We start from the raw sequence: 14,518 nt of genomic DNA, 5'->3' as shown, positions 1-14,518 counted from the left end.
AAAAAAAAAAAAAGCTATTATATAGTCAGCACAAATGAGAAATGAAATCATTTCAAGGAAATAGGGATTTGTTGATGCAAAGAAAATCTTCACGATGTTTCATCTTGTTCTCATTTCTTGAGTTGATCTGCATCTTTCACTCTAGATCAGTGATCATTCTAGATGTTTATAAAATGAAATAAGATATTGTTGCCCACATCGTAAAATCGGCTATCCATTCCTTATTTTTGATTGAGTACTACTTGGAAGTAGAGTTAAGGATCTGCAAATTAGAAATGCTTCCTAAGTGTTTTAAAGGGGCTGTCAGGAAATGCTATTTGGTGAAGTAATTTTCTATAACTTATAGTGTCCTCTCTTCTCTACTGAACACAGTCCTGTATTGGAAAGTGTAGAATTCCTGGAATGAGTCATGTTCCTTTTTTTTTTAAATAAACAGTTCTTGCTGTCTCTAAGCTGAACCTGGTCACCTTTTTTGAGCAAAGGAAAGAGCCCTGGGATGTGAAGGAAAGGAGACAACAGTTCCTACACCCAGGTAGGTGGGAATGAATAAAGCAGATAGCACAGGTATGATGTCCAAAGATGAAGGAGGAAGCTAGGCTTTAAAATGTTATTTAGGAAGCTTTGCTTCAATGGAAATTATTTTGAGAAGCCTAGGTTTATGTGTCTTGCTGTCATAAATGGTGGACCTTTGAAATATCATGCTTATTGAGATAGATTAACTTACTGAAATCTTTTCAGTAAACAGTGGAAAAATGAGCGTAGGGTCACTACAAAGAACACAAGATGTTTCAACTGAATTTCAAGAAAACAGCACATGGGAGGCCACAATTCATTAGAGATTTGGTGTATGGGAAAATGGCCTTTTATAATTTGTAGAAGGAAGATTTTCCTGTGTTATCCCCTTTGTTGACAAGAAAGAGGTTTCAAGATGGACTCCTGAACTGGAAAATACATTTCTTTTATTTTAATATTTATTTGGTTGCCTGGGTCTTAGTTGCAGCTCGTGGGCTCCTTAGTTGTGGCATGCGAACTCTTGGTTGTGGCATGCATGTGGGATCTAGTTCCCTGACCAGGGATTGAACCTGGGCCCCCTGCATTGCGAGCATGGAGCCTTACCCACTGCGCCACCAGGGAAGTCCCTGGAAAATACAGTTATAGAGGAGTTTTTCATTAAATTTGGAACAACATAGAAGGCAGAATAGATGAATCTATTTTGTTTAATAAAGAGTCTGATTATTTTTGAAAATCAAGAAAATGGTCAAGTGCCTTCCAGATAAAGTAAAAAAGGAAATAAATAAACTCAAACAGGTAATCAGTTAATATAACTATTTGTAATTAAATTATAAACTTTTATAAAATTTTAAATATTAAGTAAATATTTTATTTTGAAATAGTTTTAGAATTGTAGAAAAGCTGCATAGATAACAGAGAGGTCTCAAATATGTTTTCATTCCGTTTCCTCTATAGTTACCCTTGTATATTACCATGCTGCATTTGTGAAAACTAGGAAACTAGTTACTTTACTATTACTGTACTCCAGATTTTATTTGCATCTCACCAGTTTTTTTTTATATCTTTATTGGAGTATAATTGCTTTACAATGTTGTGTTAGTTTCTGCTGTTTAACAAAGTGAATCAGCTATATGTATACATATATCCCCATATCCCCTCCGTCTTGAGCCTTCCTCCCACCCTCCCGATCCCACCCCTCTAGGTCGTCACAAAGCACCGAGCTGATCTCCCTGTGCTATGCAGCAGCTTCCCACTAGCTAGCTATTTTACATTTGGTAGTGTATATATGTCAGTGCTACTCTCTCATTTGTCCCAGCTTCCCCTTCTCCCGCCCCGCCCCCCCGCCTGTGTCCTCAAGTCCGTTCTCTACGTCTGCGTCTTTATTCCTGCCCTGCCACTAGGTTGATCAGTACTGTTTTTTTTAATATATATAAATTTATTTATTTATTTATTTATTTATTTATTTTTGGCTGCGTTGGGTCTTCGTTGCGGTGCACGGGCTTCCTGTTGTGGTGGCTTCTCTTGTTGCGGAGCATGGGCTCTAGGCGCACGGGCTTCAGCAGCTGTGGGACGTGGGCTCAATAGTTGTGGCTCTCAGGCTCAGTAGTTGTGGCACACGGGCTTAGTTGCTCCACGGCATGTGGGGTCTTCCCAGACCAGGGATCGAACCCGCGTCCCCTGCATTGGCAGGCGGATTCTTAACCACTGTGCCACCAGGGAAGCCCCAGTACCGTTTTTATAGATTCCATATATGATCTCACCAGTTTTGACCCTGTGTCATTCTTCTCTTCCAGGACCCAGTCCAGAACACTACAGTACATATAGTCGTCACATGTTCTCTGTCTCTTCTGCTGTATTAACACTCTTTCAGTCTTTCCTTGTTTTTCATGACCTTGGCAAGTGTGAGGAATACTGATGAGGCCCTGCTTAGAATATCTGAAGTTGAGATTGTGATATGTTTTCCTCATGATTAGAATAAGTGAGATGTGGAACCTTTCTCCAGAATAGCTCATCATGTCATATCATTTGATAATTGATTTAATTTATCATTAAGTTGGTGAATCACTTGTGTAAAGTATTTGCCAAGTTTCTCCAATGTGGAGTGACTGTGGTTTTCTTTTCCATATTCTCTTCTTTGCCAGGAAATTACTAAGTGTTTTTCATACTCAACGTGGGGCTGGGGCGAGGGGAGTAAAATAAGCTTCCCTATTAGAAAAGAGGAATAACTCCATATATTAGTCATCATTTTTAGGTAAGGAATATATTTCTCTTCTCCATTCATTTCTATAGTTATTTTTCTAACGTTGATATGGAATCCTATGTATTTATTGAATATTTTATATTACCATTCGGTACATTTATTACCATTTATTTTGTTGTTCAAGTTGATCTACATTTGGCCATTTGGGAGCTCTTTCAGTTTAGCTCTCCTTCCCCTTGATGTGCCACCAGACTTTTGATTTGAGCCTCTATAGGATCTTCCAGGCTCCTGTGTATTTCCGGTTTCCACAGCCAACTCAGTAATTCCTGCTTCCTTCACGTGAGACTCTGACTTTTACTTTTGGGATAAAGTAAAAAAAAAAAAAAAAGGAGTCTCTCAAAACTCTTCAATAATCTCCTTGGAAATAACTAGACTAGTAGGTTGTAGTTTTTGGTAATTAACGACAAGGGTAAAATTTTTCACAAATACCCTCCGTTCCCCAGAACTGTTCTCTCATTGCATACTTGCCGTACTGCAGGGAGATGAGGTCCCACAATCACAAAACCGCACCTAGGTTTATGACTGCCGCCTTCCAACATAAGTACTGGCTGTCTTGACCACACTGAGCCCACCATTCTGGCACAGAAAGGAGTCCGGTGACAATTTTTTCTTTCAGTCTGAAAGGATGACTGTCCATGGAAGGAAGCTTATCAGGAATTTAGGTACGTGCTCATGTCAGAAAAAGTGATTCTTCAGAATTTCATTCCGGTCCAGTGCCAAAGCCACACAGGAAGATGAAATAATTCTGAAGCTTGAGCTGAACTAGCGAAGAGAGATTGAGATTATAGTTCCTACATCAATCCGTTATGCTTCGAATGTAATTAAGTGTAATTCGCAATGACGCTCGCCGTAAATCACAGGGGATTCTTGGTGTTGAATCCAAGTAACACTTCAACCGGACATTTAATATAATCTTTTAATATACTTTTTAACGTACTCTTTAATATACTTTTCATTGGTTTCAACAGATTGAAACCAATCTATTGTTCATATTAATTACTGGAATCAGAGACTAAATTTTCAGGATTACTGCAGGTATATGCCTGCAACACCACGTGCTTATAATAAAGAGTAAGATGAATGTACGTAGACCATTATGTCCTGTGCAGAAATGATGTATCCAAATGGTGGTTGCTGGAACAGAAATGTGTTCTCTAACTCAGGGTGTATGAAGTGCTTTAATGGAGACAGTGAATTTTTTCTACTGCAAATGTCAATGGTCTGTTCATTTTGATGAGATGGTCTTCCCTCTTGAAGAAAAGGAGTCAAGCCTTAAGGAAATATAAATATATAATAATGAGTTTCAGAGAACAGAAGTCAGGCTCAAATGTATCTTGTGATATTTGCTCTGTTTTAAAAAGTCTACCAACAAAAATATATGACTCCAGTTTAATAAAATGCACCCGACTTTACACGAGAGGTTCCATTTTTGCATAACTATCATGTATGTTAAAATAAAATAAAAGGCAAATCTCTCCTCATTGCTAATAGTTTTACTTCACTCTTGCATTAATAAATTCATAAGCATATGATGTAAAATTAGTGATATTTTTCTACCCTACACAATTTTATTAATATTAGTGATTCATAACAACTACTTTAAGGCACACTGTGACATTCAACAATTCCTGTTAGGTGGAATTACATTTTGTTCAGGCACAGAAGCAAAGAAGTCTTTCTGTAACAGCCCTCATATTAAGCCCGTCTTGCGTGCACTAAGTCCAACTTGGTCATGTGGCAGGTTTCTGTAGTATTGCAATGAGAGCATCTACATTAAGTTAATCTCTAAGTCTTTTGCATAATTGATATTGGGCTATGAAATAAAATCTTTATACCTAAATGGAAACTCATCAGTACTCAATAAAATAAATTACCACCAACTTAAACTATGATGACAAGTTAGGATACCAGATAAATATATACATAAGCTATTGGAAGAACACAGCTAACTAGATTTGTAAGTACATCATAGTGGTTAACTATGCTAGGTTTGTTACCAGAAAAAGGATTTGGGATTCTTTTATGCTTTATTTCATAACAGAATCACCATCTTATTGGCTGTAGGACTGTTATTATTCCCTGATGTTTCACGTTAGGTGCTCATGATCTGATCCATGTTTCTATGGTTTTCATCTTGAATAGGCACAGGCAGCAGGTTCAACACATCCAGAGGACTAACGTCTCCCTTAGATTCCTCCCTGCCCTGAATCTAGAGCCACCCAAAGCATTCCAGTCTTGATGAGCTCTTTTGTGTCTTTGCAACCCTCTCTTCCCTATTTCACATTTCTCTGGCTCCTTGTAATAATCCCAGCTGGGGGATGGTGAAATCTGCTGTGTTGATTACTGTCTGTTTCTTAACTCTAATCCCCTTCATTCTCTTGACTCATAATTGCAGAGAATCCAGACTTATTTTTTTTTTTGGCCATGGCACACAGCTTGCAGGATCTTAGTTCCCTGATGACCAGGGGTTGAATCTGGGCCATGGCAGTGAAAGTGCCAAATCCTAACCACTAGCCCACCAGGGGACTCCCTTTATTTTTTTTTATAATAATTAGAGAATTTCCTAATCTTGTGAGATATATATAAATTGATTGTATTTGCACATTGGTCAGTTTTTAATTTATTCATTCCTCTGTAATTCCTAAGTATAATTATTAAGCCATCATTTACAAGAGAGTGGCATATAAGGCAATTTTATGCTCCAAAAGAAGCAATAAATCATAATACAACTGTAAATGCATTATCATGTGATTAACATATAAATACCTATGTAAATATCACTTTATTAATGCTTGTAGTGGAACTTCAGAATCTAGGCAGTGTTAAGCAGAAGTCTCTTAAATAATCTGGGGATTAGAGAGGAGTCTTGACTGTGCAATTATTTATCTGAAATAATACATTTTCCTAGAAATAAACTCGCCCCGAATTGTAGGAAAAGCTGCATGAAATGAAACAGCATGTGAGATGGCCATTCAAAATATACAGGGATTGGGCTTCCCTGGTGGTGCAGTGGTTAAGAATTCGCCTGCCAATGCAGGGGACACCGGTTTGAGCCCTGGTCCGGGAAGATCCCACATGCCGTGGAGCAACTAAGCCCGTGCGCCACAACTACTGAGCCTGCATTCTAGAGCCTGCGAGCCACAACTACTGAGCCCACGAGCCACAACTACTGAAGCCCACGCGCCTAGAGCCCATGCTCTGCAACAAGAGAAGCCACCACAGTGAGAAGCCCGTGCACTGCAACGAAGAGTGGCCCCTGCTCACCACAACTAGAGAAAGCCCGTGTGTAGGAACGAAGACCCAATGCAGCCAAGAATAAAAATAAATATATAAATATATATATATATATAGGGATTATATATATATTCAGTATATAACTGAATTCCCATTAGGATCACGTGATCAGTATTAAGAACTGGCATCACGTGTGTGCTCCCCAGAGAATCTGTCTATTGGTCCTGTGGGAGCTTCAGTGTTGCTTTAATTAAGTGCTCCAGGTGATTCCAAGGAGAGATCAGGGTTAAGCACATGGTCTTCTGGGTACACTTGTGAGAGCTGAGGCAAGGCTTTAGTCTAAGGAGAGGCAACAGTCTGCTCTACAGGGGTTTGGAAGGGGAACGTTAGTGCAGCCCACACACCCTGTGTTAGCAGTATTTTGGGACATTTATGAGGAGACAACATGTGTTGACAACAAAGAACAAATTCACAGCTGGTCTCCATGTAGGAGCTGTTTGTTCCTGACTCTCTCCTTAGACAAAGGACAGGAGAGACTGGCCTTTTCAGGACTTCAAAGTCGGCTTTGAAAGTTTGGCCTGTGGATATGGTGGGAACAGATGAAGGAGCTGTGCTGATGCCACAGAAGGCGTATTCTCAAGGTGCTGACCTAATTCCTCAACATAATATTGATGAGAAAACGACCCAGAGCAGGCGGAAGAAGAGGAGAAAATGGCAGCTTCTCAGGTAAACGTCCTGTCCTGGGTCAGAGGCTGCGTCCTCTTTTCCTCCTGAAATGCCGTGGATTGAGGACATACAAATCATTAAGTCTCTACTGACTTCTTGCCTAGTGAGGTGGTTTTCAACTACTTATGTTTTTTATTCTGATAGTCACGATCAGCTCTTTAAAATACTCTCTTCTGTCCCAGAGCCTTTTCTCCTCTGTCTGCATCCAGTCTCCCTATAGAGCATGAAGAATTATCACCATGAATTAATAACTTTCAAGTATTGAAAATATTCCCTTAGTGAGACATCAACAAGGGAAAGTATTGGTATCCAAGATTCCCACTGGGATGGAGTTAGGTGTTGGGATTTTAGGGAAGTAGGTGAAAATGTGGTGATTACTTTAATCTGGATACAATATTCTATTTGAAACAGGATTGAGAAATTGCACATATAAACAGGATGACCGTAGTAATCTTGAATCCCTCATAAAGTTTTGAAAAAAAAGTAGGAGAGGCAATTTATATGTTGTTAAGAAAGGCTTGCTATTTACATGAACTTTTAGGAATAGAGCATATGGGAGGTTTATATGGATTGAAATTTGCATAAAACTGACATTTTTCATGATCGATTCAGGTTATGATTTCCTTATTTTTGCCAAAAATGCCCAAGCAGTGATATTGTGTCCTTTGTGCTTCAGTCATCTGCTATCCGTGTATCCTATAACATCTGACCTTTACTGGTTCAGGTGCTTTCTTTGAGATTCCATCGCTGAGAAGTTCATGTTTTTTCCATTTATCTTTAATAAAGGTCTTAGAAATAGTGAAGGATGAGCATAATCCACTTCAGTTAATGTGGTAATGCCATTTCTTTTTAGTTTCCCTTTGCTTGTCGTTGGTTTTGAAATATGAACTCTCAACTGTGTTGAGTAGAGATACTGAGATTTGAGTCCAGCCTGTGGTTCAAGGAAATGTAATGGAGTCTGTGTGGGTGCGTCAGGGCCGTGCATCCCACATACACCATTGCTGTAGCAGCATTCCTGGCTGACTGTGAGACAGAAGGGCGTATGAAAACAGGGAAGGAGAATATCCTTGGTCTCCATGTAGGAGCGCATTTCTTCCTGAATCTGTCACGTATTAAGGGAGAGGGGAACGTGGTCTTTCTGCATTTCAGGAGCCTCCTGCCTCTGAGAGTGGGGGTAGCAGGTGAAGGCGCTGTGCTGATGCCCTCAAAGATGTACAGGTGCCATATATCTACATAATATTGCCTGAGAAAGGAACCTAGAAGTGGAGGAGGAAGAGGAAGAAACGGCAGGTTCTCAGGTAAAATCTGTGACCCAGGTCAGCGGCTGTGTCCCCTTTTCTTGCTGAAATCCCATGTATTTAGAACTTGCAAACATTTACTTCTCTACCTCTGGTGGTCCTGCCTAACAAATTTGTTTTCAATCCTTTTCTTTTCTTCCTAATGATAGCCAAGGTTAGATTTTTAGGATATTCCTCTCTTACATCCTATCGCCTTCTCTCCTTTTCTCCATCCAGGCTCCCTTTAGAGCATAAAGAATTCCTACCACGTATTACTGATGTGCAAATGTTGAAAATGTTCCCTTTTTGTCCTATCAACTTGGGGATGTGTTGATACACAAGATGCCCGCTGAATATGAGGTTGGGTCCGGGGATATGAGTGAAGAAGGAGAATATGTGATGTATACGTCCTGTCTTGTTGCAGCATCAGACTATGCAGACAAGGATAATGAAAAAGCACCAATAAAGCTGATTGCTATATGGCCCAGAATAACCCAAAGTTCTGAAAAAGAGAGCTCCCAATTGCCTCAAAGAAAGACTTACTATTTAAAATACACAAGGGTACAGGACATGAGAGTTATATGTGGTTTTAAATGTGCTTAACCCTGTTCGTATGATTCATGTTTTTCCGTTTGCTTTTTTGCAAAACTATCCCAGCAATGATGATGAATCCCATGTGCATTGGTCAGCTGATAGCAATTTGTCCCATTAAAACGGATGTTAATTTTGTTCACTTGATTCAGGGGCTGTCTGCCAGATTCAACTGGAAAGCTAATAATTTTCCAATTATCATTAATAGGGTCTTGGAGGGATTTACTGAGAGATGTGTATAAACCATTGCATTTCATGCGAATACTCCCCCTGTCTACTTCATTTCCCTTTACTTGTAGATTGCTTTGGAAAAGGATGACTCATTTTTGTTCAGGCTTTTGGTAGTAAATGTTCTGTAAATTTCCTTTTTATTCCACTGTCATTTCACAGTAATTCTCTTATTTATTACTTATTGTGTCTTCAGGAAAAGAACACAAGAGTCCTATAGTATATGTTCAAGTATCCTAAATGCTATAATATAATCAGCACAAATAAATGAAATCATTTCAAGGAAATAGGCATTTGTTGATGCAAAGAAAGTCTTCATGTGTTTCATCTGTCATTCTCATTTCTTGAGTTGATCTGCATCTTTCACTCTAGATCAGTGATCATTCTAGATGTTTATAAAATGAAACAAGATATTGTTGCCCACATCATAAAATCGGCTATCCATTCCTTATTTTTGATTGAGTACTACTTGGAAGTAGAGTTAAGGATCTGCAAATTAGAAATGCTTCCTAAGTGTTTTAAAGGGGCTGTCAGGAAATACCATTTGGTGAAGTAATTTTCTATAACTTACAGTGTCCTCTCTTCTCTATTGAACACAATACTGGACTGGAAAGTGTAGAATTCTTGGGATGAGTCATGTTCCTTTTTTTAATAAACAGGTCTTGCTGTCTCTAAGCTGAACCTGGTCACCTTTTCTGAGCAAAGGAAAGAGCCCTGGGATGTGAAGAAAAGGAGACAACAGTCATACACCCAGGTAGGTGGGAATGAATAAAGCAGAGAGCACAGGGGTGATGTCCAAAGATGAAGGAGGAAGCTCTGCTTCAGTGGAAATTATTTTGAGAAGCCCAGGTGTATGTCTCTTGCTGTCACAGAGGTACTTATCCTGCTCCACTCGTATCCTGCTCCTAAATCCTCTAAGGGTTTTCCTTTTTCTTCAGTGACCTTCCATGGCAGTCAGAGTGAGAGCCAATCAGAGCCATGGCCTCTGAGGGTCTGCATGTTCTGACTAAAAATTCCATTGCTTTTGGGGACCTGGGAAAATTTGTGCACATAACAAGGTTCTTTTATGGAGTTTATGTGAGTTTCTCCTCCCTTGTCTCTGGAGGTACTCGTCTCCTAGAGACACGTACACATTCCACTACAACCCTGGGAACATGAGATAGACTGACCGTCCCCCATTCAAGTCTATGTAGAGAAGGCTTCCCCATGGACCAGACCCTGTACTAGGTCATCAGAAATGAACCTGGGAGCCTCACAGTGTTTACCCAGTCTCACGGTTTAACCTGGGCCACTTCATTAAGATCCTGGGCCCTGCCAAAGACTAATTGACAGAAGCTATGGGGGTAGGACACAGGGGGTGGTAGTTCTAAAAAAATACACAAATGATCCCAGTGGGGAGTCAGGCTGAAAATGACTTTGGGGAACATTGCTCATCGGAATTTCACGTCTATACGAATCACTTACGGATCCCATTAAAAACAGATACTGGGGCCCACACTCAGAGGTTATGACTTTCCAAGTCTGGGATGGAGGTCATTAATTTGCACTTTGAGCGACCACCGAAGTTGCTTCTCCCAGACCTCATTTCCCCCAGCATTAATCTAGAGAAATCAAGGAAGCACCTGAGTGCCTTACACCCAACCACCCTATCTGAACACAAATACGGCTTGTTCCCAGTGAAGACCACTCACAACTTCTGAAAAGATGACATTCTCTGCTCACCACTTCCAAATTGAGTGGGGACTAGAGAAAGCAGTGGGGTCTGAGCAACACTGTTACGGGGAAACAACATTTATTCATTCACAAAAGGAATGTTTCATGAGGACCTACTATATGCTCACAGGTATGTGGGGATGCGCTGTGTTCAAGACACTGTGCTAACATCCTCACATTATGAGAGTTGACTGTCGTAATCTGCTGGGAAGTGGGGATTCTATGTTCATCTTTCCCAGGAGGATTTAGATGTCGGGCTTGCCTTTCTGGGAGTAGAGATGATCTTTTTCTCTTTTCGTTCATTATCACTGATGATAAAGATAAAATCTACCCACCAAATTTTAAGTCTTTTGCTCTCCTTTATCTGAGTCTGAGTATCAAAAATTGTGAATGCTAGGTCCATTCACAAAGGTGGCAGAGTTTTCAGGAACTCTGGTCTCTGAGCTGCTCTAAAAAGCATGACCAAAGGCAGAGCCATGGCAGGACTTTTTTTTTGGTTGCTTAAGTGGACATTTAATTAATTTATTTATTTTTGTTTTGGGTGGGGGTTTGGCCGCATGGCTTGTGGGATCTTAGTTCCCCAACCAGGTATTGAACCTGGGGCCTGGCAGTGAGAGCTCGGAGTCCTAACCACTGCACTGCTAGGGAATTCCCTAAGTGGTCATTTTAAACAGAATGAACTGACATTCACTATTATGCTCTGCAAGTCTGATTTTGAAAGAGGGACTATATTTTGGGTGGGAATTCTGAAGCAGCAGAGCTGTTCCCACAATGTTAAGCCCGAAGCATGAAACAGGAATCTGTGGCATCGGATGGGCTGCTCTAGAGGTGGGACTGACCAGCGCCTTATGTGTTTGTATTACTCAGGGTGATTCTGGGTGGCCAGTCCCTGATTCCAGCCTGCTCTTGGGTCATATGCATTGTTAGAGGTACTAGATTCCAGTCCTTATGAGTTTCACCTGCATTCCCTGTGTGTGCCTGTGTGAAGGTTTGGGCTAAAGAAGAGACCAGAAAAGGGAAGGCTGTCAAAACCCAAGGGGTGACAACACGGGTCAGAGGGAGAACTGGCCTGTGCTACAGATTGTGGTACCAGCTTGCCTGAACTGCGAACTCAGGTGTGTGGGCTCCATTAAAATGGAATGCAAGGTTGGCGATCTTGAGCCCAGGGCTGGTGAAGGGAGGAGCCTGTGACTGGCAGTTTTGGCCCTGGGAGGGGCGGGTGTGTGCCAGAAGTCCTCTGTGCACTGCTCAGCACGTGGTGGGAGACTCTGCCGGTGCAGGCGGTGTGGTGTTACTATCAAGGGTGCAGTCTGGTCAAGTGAGGGCACAGCTGTGCTGGTGTGTTGTTGGTGTGAGTGAGTGGGGGCAGGGAGAAGCGGGGAGAGACTTCACCCTGAGTCCTCAGGCCACGCTGCACCTGAGCGAGGTGTTTAGGGACTAGATGAGGAAAGTGCTCAAAATGAAATGTGGCCCTGTGTGTTAAAATGTTAATTTACGAGCATTCCAGTTTTCAAGTGTTCATTTGAGCCGACCTCTGTTCAGTTCCAGCAGGCTCAAATCAAAGGTGGTTAGGAGCACTTTATCTGCAGGAACTCAGAGAGGGGTTTTTCTAAAGAAGACACCACATCAAAGCAAGGATAATAATTGATTGTATCTTAACCAGTCACCTTGGTTTGGGAAAGCCTCGCTGGCTGTGTGTGACTGGTTGTGCTTAATTTATTTTCTCAGATTAACGTGCCTTGACTCTGAATTAAGTTTTGTTTGCTTAAATAGACTACCAAAGTATGAGAGTCACCTCAGCCTAATGGCCTCCTTGTTTAATTACTTTAACACTGGAAACACAGTAGGTGGGATATTACACTTTTCATCCATTTGCAAGGTGATTTAGCAATTGTCCACCTAACGTAGAAATGCACAGTCACGTTGATGCAACGGTTTCATGTCCCAGAACTATCCAGGTAAGCCACATGTGTAGAAATCGGAGATCCACATTCTGTGATAGCAGGACAAAAACAGATGCGTCTATGTAAATGCATAACTAAGGAGGGTTTCAGTAAAGGCTTTTTATTCATAATTACCATGGAATATGATGCTGTGTTTTTGGGAATGCAGGAGATCCATTTCTACTGGTGAGAAAATAACACCTTCATATATCATTAGTTAAGGAAAGCAGTTTGATTGACAGAAAGTTTGATTTGACAATATGTATGTCAGTATTGAAGCATGTACATAATATTTTAGTGTTTGTGTGTGTGTGGATGTATATTATACAAATTCAAATGTAGTTTTTTACACATGGAAATTGCATAGGAAGGAGGATATATTTGGAACTGATGATGTTACATGGAGATAAAATTTTATTGCTTCTGGGGGTGGTTAATTAATGTGCATTTTTACTTGATTTTGTTTAAATATTTTATAATTTCATATTTTATAATGTTTATTATTTTATAATTAAATTTGTCCTTGTGTGTAATAGTTCTCTATCACTGCCGTAACGTATGACCACACACTTAGCAGTTTAGAAAACATTCTACAGTTCATAAGTTAGAAATCCAGTGGTCTTGGCTGGGCTTTCTGTTTACGGTCTTACAAGGTCAAAAATCAGGGTCTCCTGAGGCATAGGTTCTTATCTGCAGCTTCCAGGGGGAGATTCCACTTCCAGGACCATTCAGGTGCTAGGCAGAACCCATTTCATTCTGGTGGCTTCCATGTGAGCCCTCCATGGTCACACCTTGCATCCGGTGTCCCTAAAGGAGAGAAGAAACACTGTGTCATTGTTCACTCAATTTTTTTTCTCTAATCCTTTAGTGTGTATTCATTTGAAGGGATTATCACAAGTATTTTATGTAAGCAAGGTTATTACCTCAAGGTCTCAAACTAGAAACTATTCACAATTAGGTTATGATTTGAATGCAAATCATGGAATTAGTGAATAGGAGAAAAAGTTAGTGACCCTTAATCCACCTGCTGCAACTACCATCACCCTCCTCCACCCCTCAACTCCACCATCCTCTATTCCTCATTGTGACCTCAGTCTCTCTGCCTCTGTGACCTTTAGATATCTCTAGAATGAATTCTTCCCCTTCTAGGCTTCTTTATTGCTCTCCCATGTCCATCCTGTGCATTTTAGACCTCCATCCCCATGAAACCTCTATCCCCCAGATTCCAGAGCTCTCAGTCCAACCTCCTCCCCTTCTACTGCTCTCAAGCCTTTTATCCTTCGTACCCTCCTTCTCTCTTGCCCTTTATCCTCCTCTCCTTCCAGTGACTTCAGCCCATGTCTCATGTCCTGTATGTCTAATGCCCTCAAATGTTCTAGTCGTCAGTTATCTAGTGTCCTTAGTTTCCTCACGACCCTGCACCCATTTCCCCCAACCCTGTAATTCCTGACTCTGCAATTTCCTCTGCCATTTTTTTGAATAGTTGGAGAACAGGTGTTAACTGTTCTCTAAATGTTTGGTAGAATTCACTTGTGAAGCCATCTGCCTGGACTTTCGTTTGTTGGAAGGTCTTTTTGTTTTTAATAACTGATTCAATTTCATTACTGGTAATTTGATTATATTTTCTATTTCTTCCTCATTCAGTCTTGGTAGATTGTACGTTTCTAGGAATTTCTCCATTTTTTCTAGGTTGTCCATTTTATTAGCATATAATTGTTCATGGTAGTCTCATGCTCATTGGTGTTTCTGTAGTGTCAGTGGTACCATCCCCTTTTTCATATGTGATCTTACCAGTTTGGGTCCTCTCTTTTCTTTTTCTTGATGAGTCTTGCTAAATTTTGTTTATCTTTTCAAAGAACCAGCTCTTAGTTTCATTGATCTTTTCTATCGATTGTTAATCTCTATTTTATTTATTTCTGCTCTAATCTTTATGGTTTTTTAAATTTTATTTTACAAACTTGGAGCTTTGTTCCTTTTCTCACCCCTTTGGGTGTAAGGTTAGGTGGTACATTTGAGATTTTTCTTGTTTCCTG

General features: G+C 40.5%; 1 long non-coding RNA gene across 2 annotated transcripts in view; it reads left to right on the top strand.

The window, feature by feature from the left end:
* Positions 1-435: 435 nt before the first annotated feature.
* Positions 436-14,518, top strand: part of LOC307192316 — a 66,240-nt gene continuing 52,157 nt past the window's right edge. For both annotated transcript variants that reach the window (XR_013830040.1, XR_013830041.1), the window contains exons 1-2: positions 436-532; positions 9,489-9,583. This is a non-coding gene — a long non-coding RNA (uncharacterized lncRNA). The remainder of the gene's footprint in view (positions 533-9,488; positions 9,584-14,518) is intronic.

The sequence above is a fragment of the Stenella coeruleoalba genome, assembly GCF_951394435.1.
Source record: "Stenella coeruleoalba genome assembly, chromosome: 10".
Classification (NCBI taxonomy): domain Eukaryota; kingdom Metazoa; phylum Chordata; class Mammalia; order Artiodactyla; family Delphinidae; genus Stenella; species Stenella coeruleoalba.
This window is presented reverse-complemented; position numbering and strand designations above follow the sequence as displayed.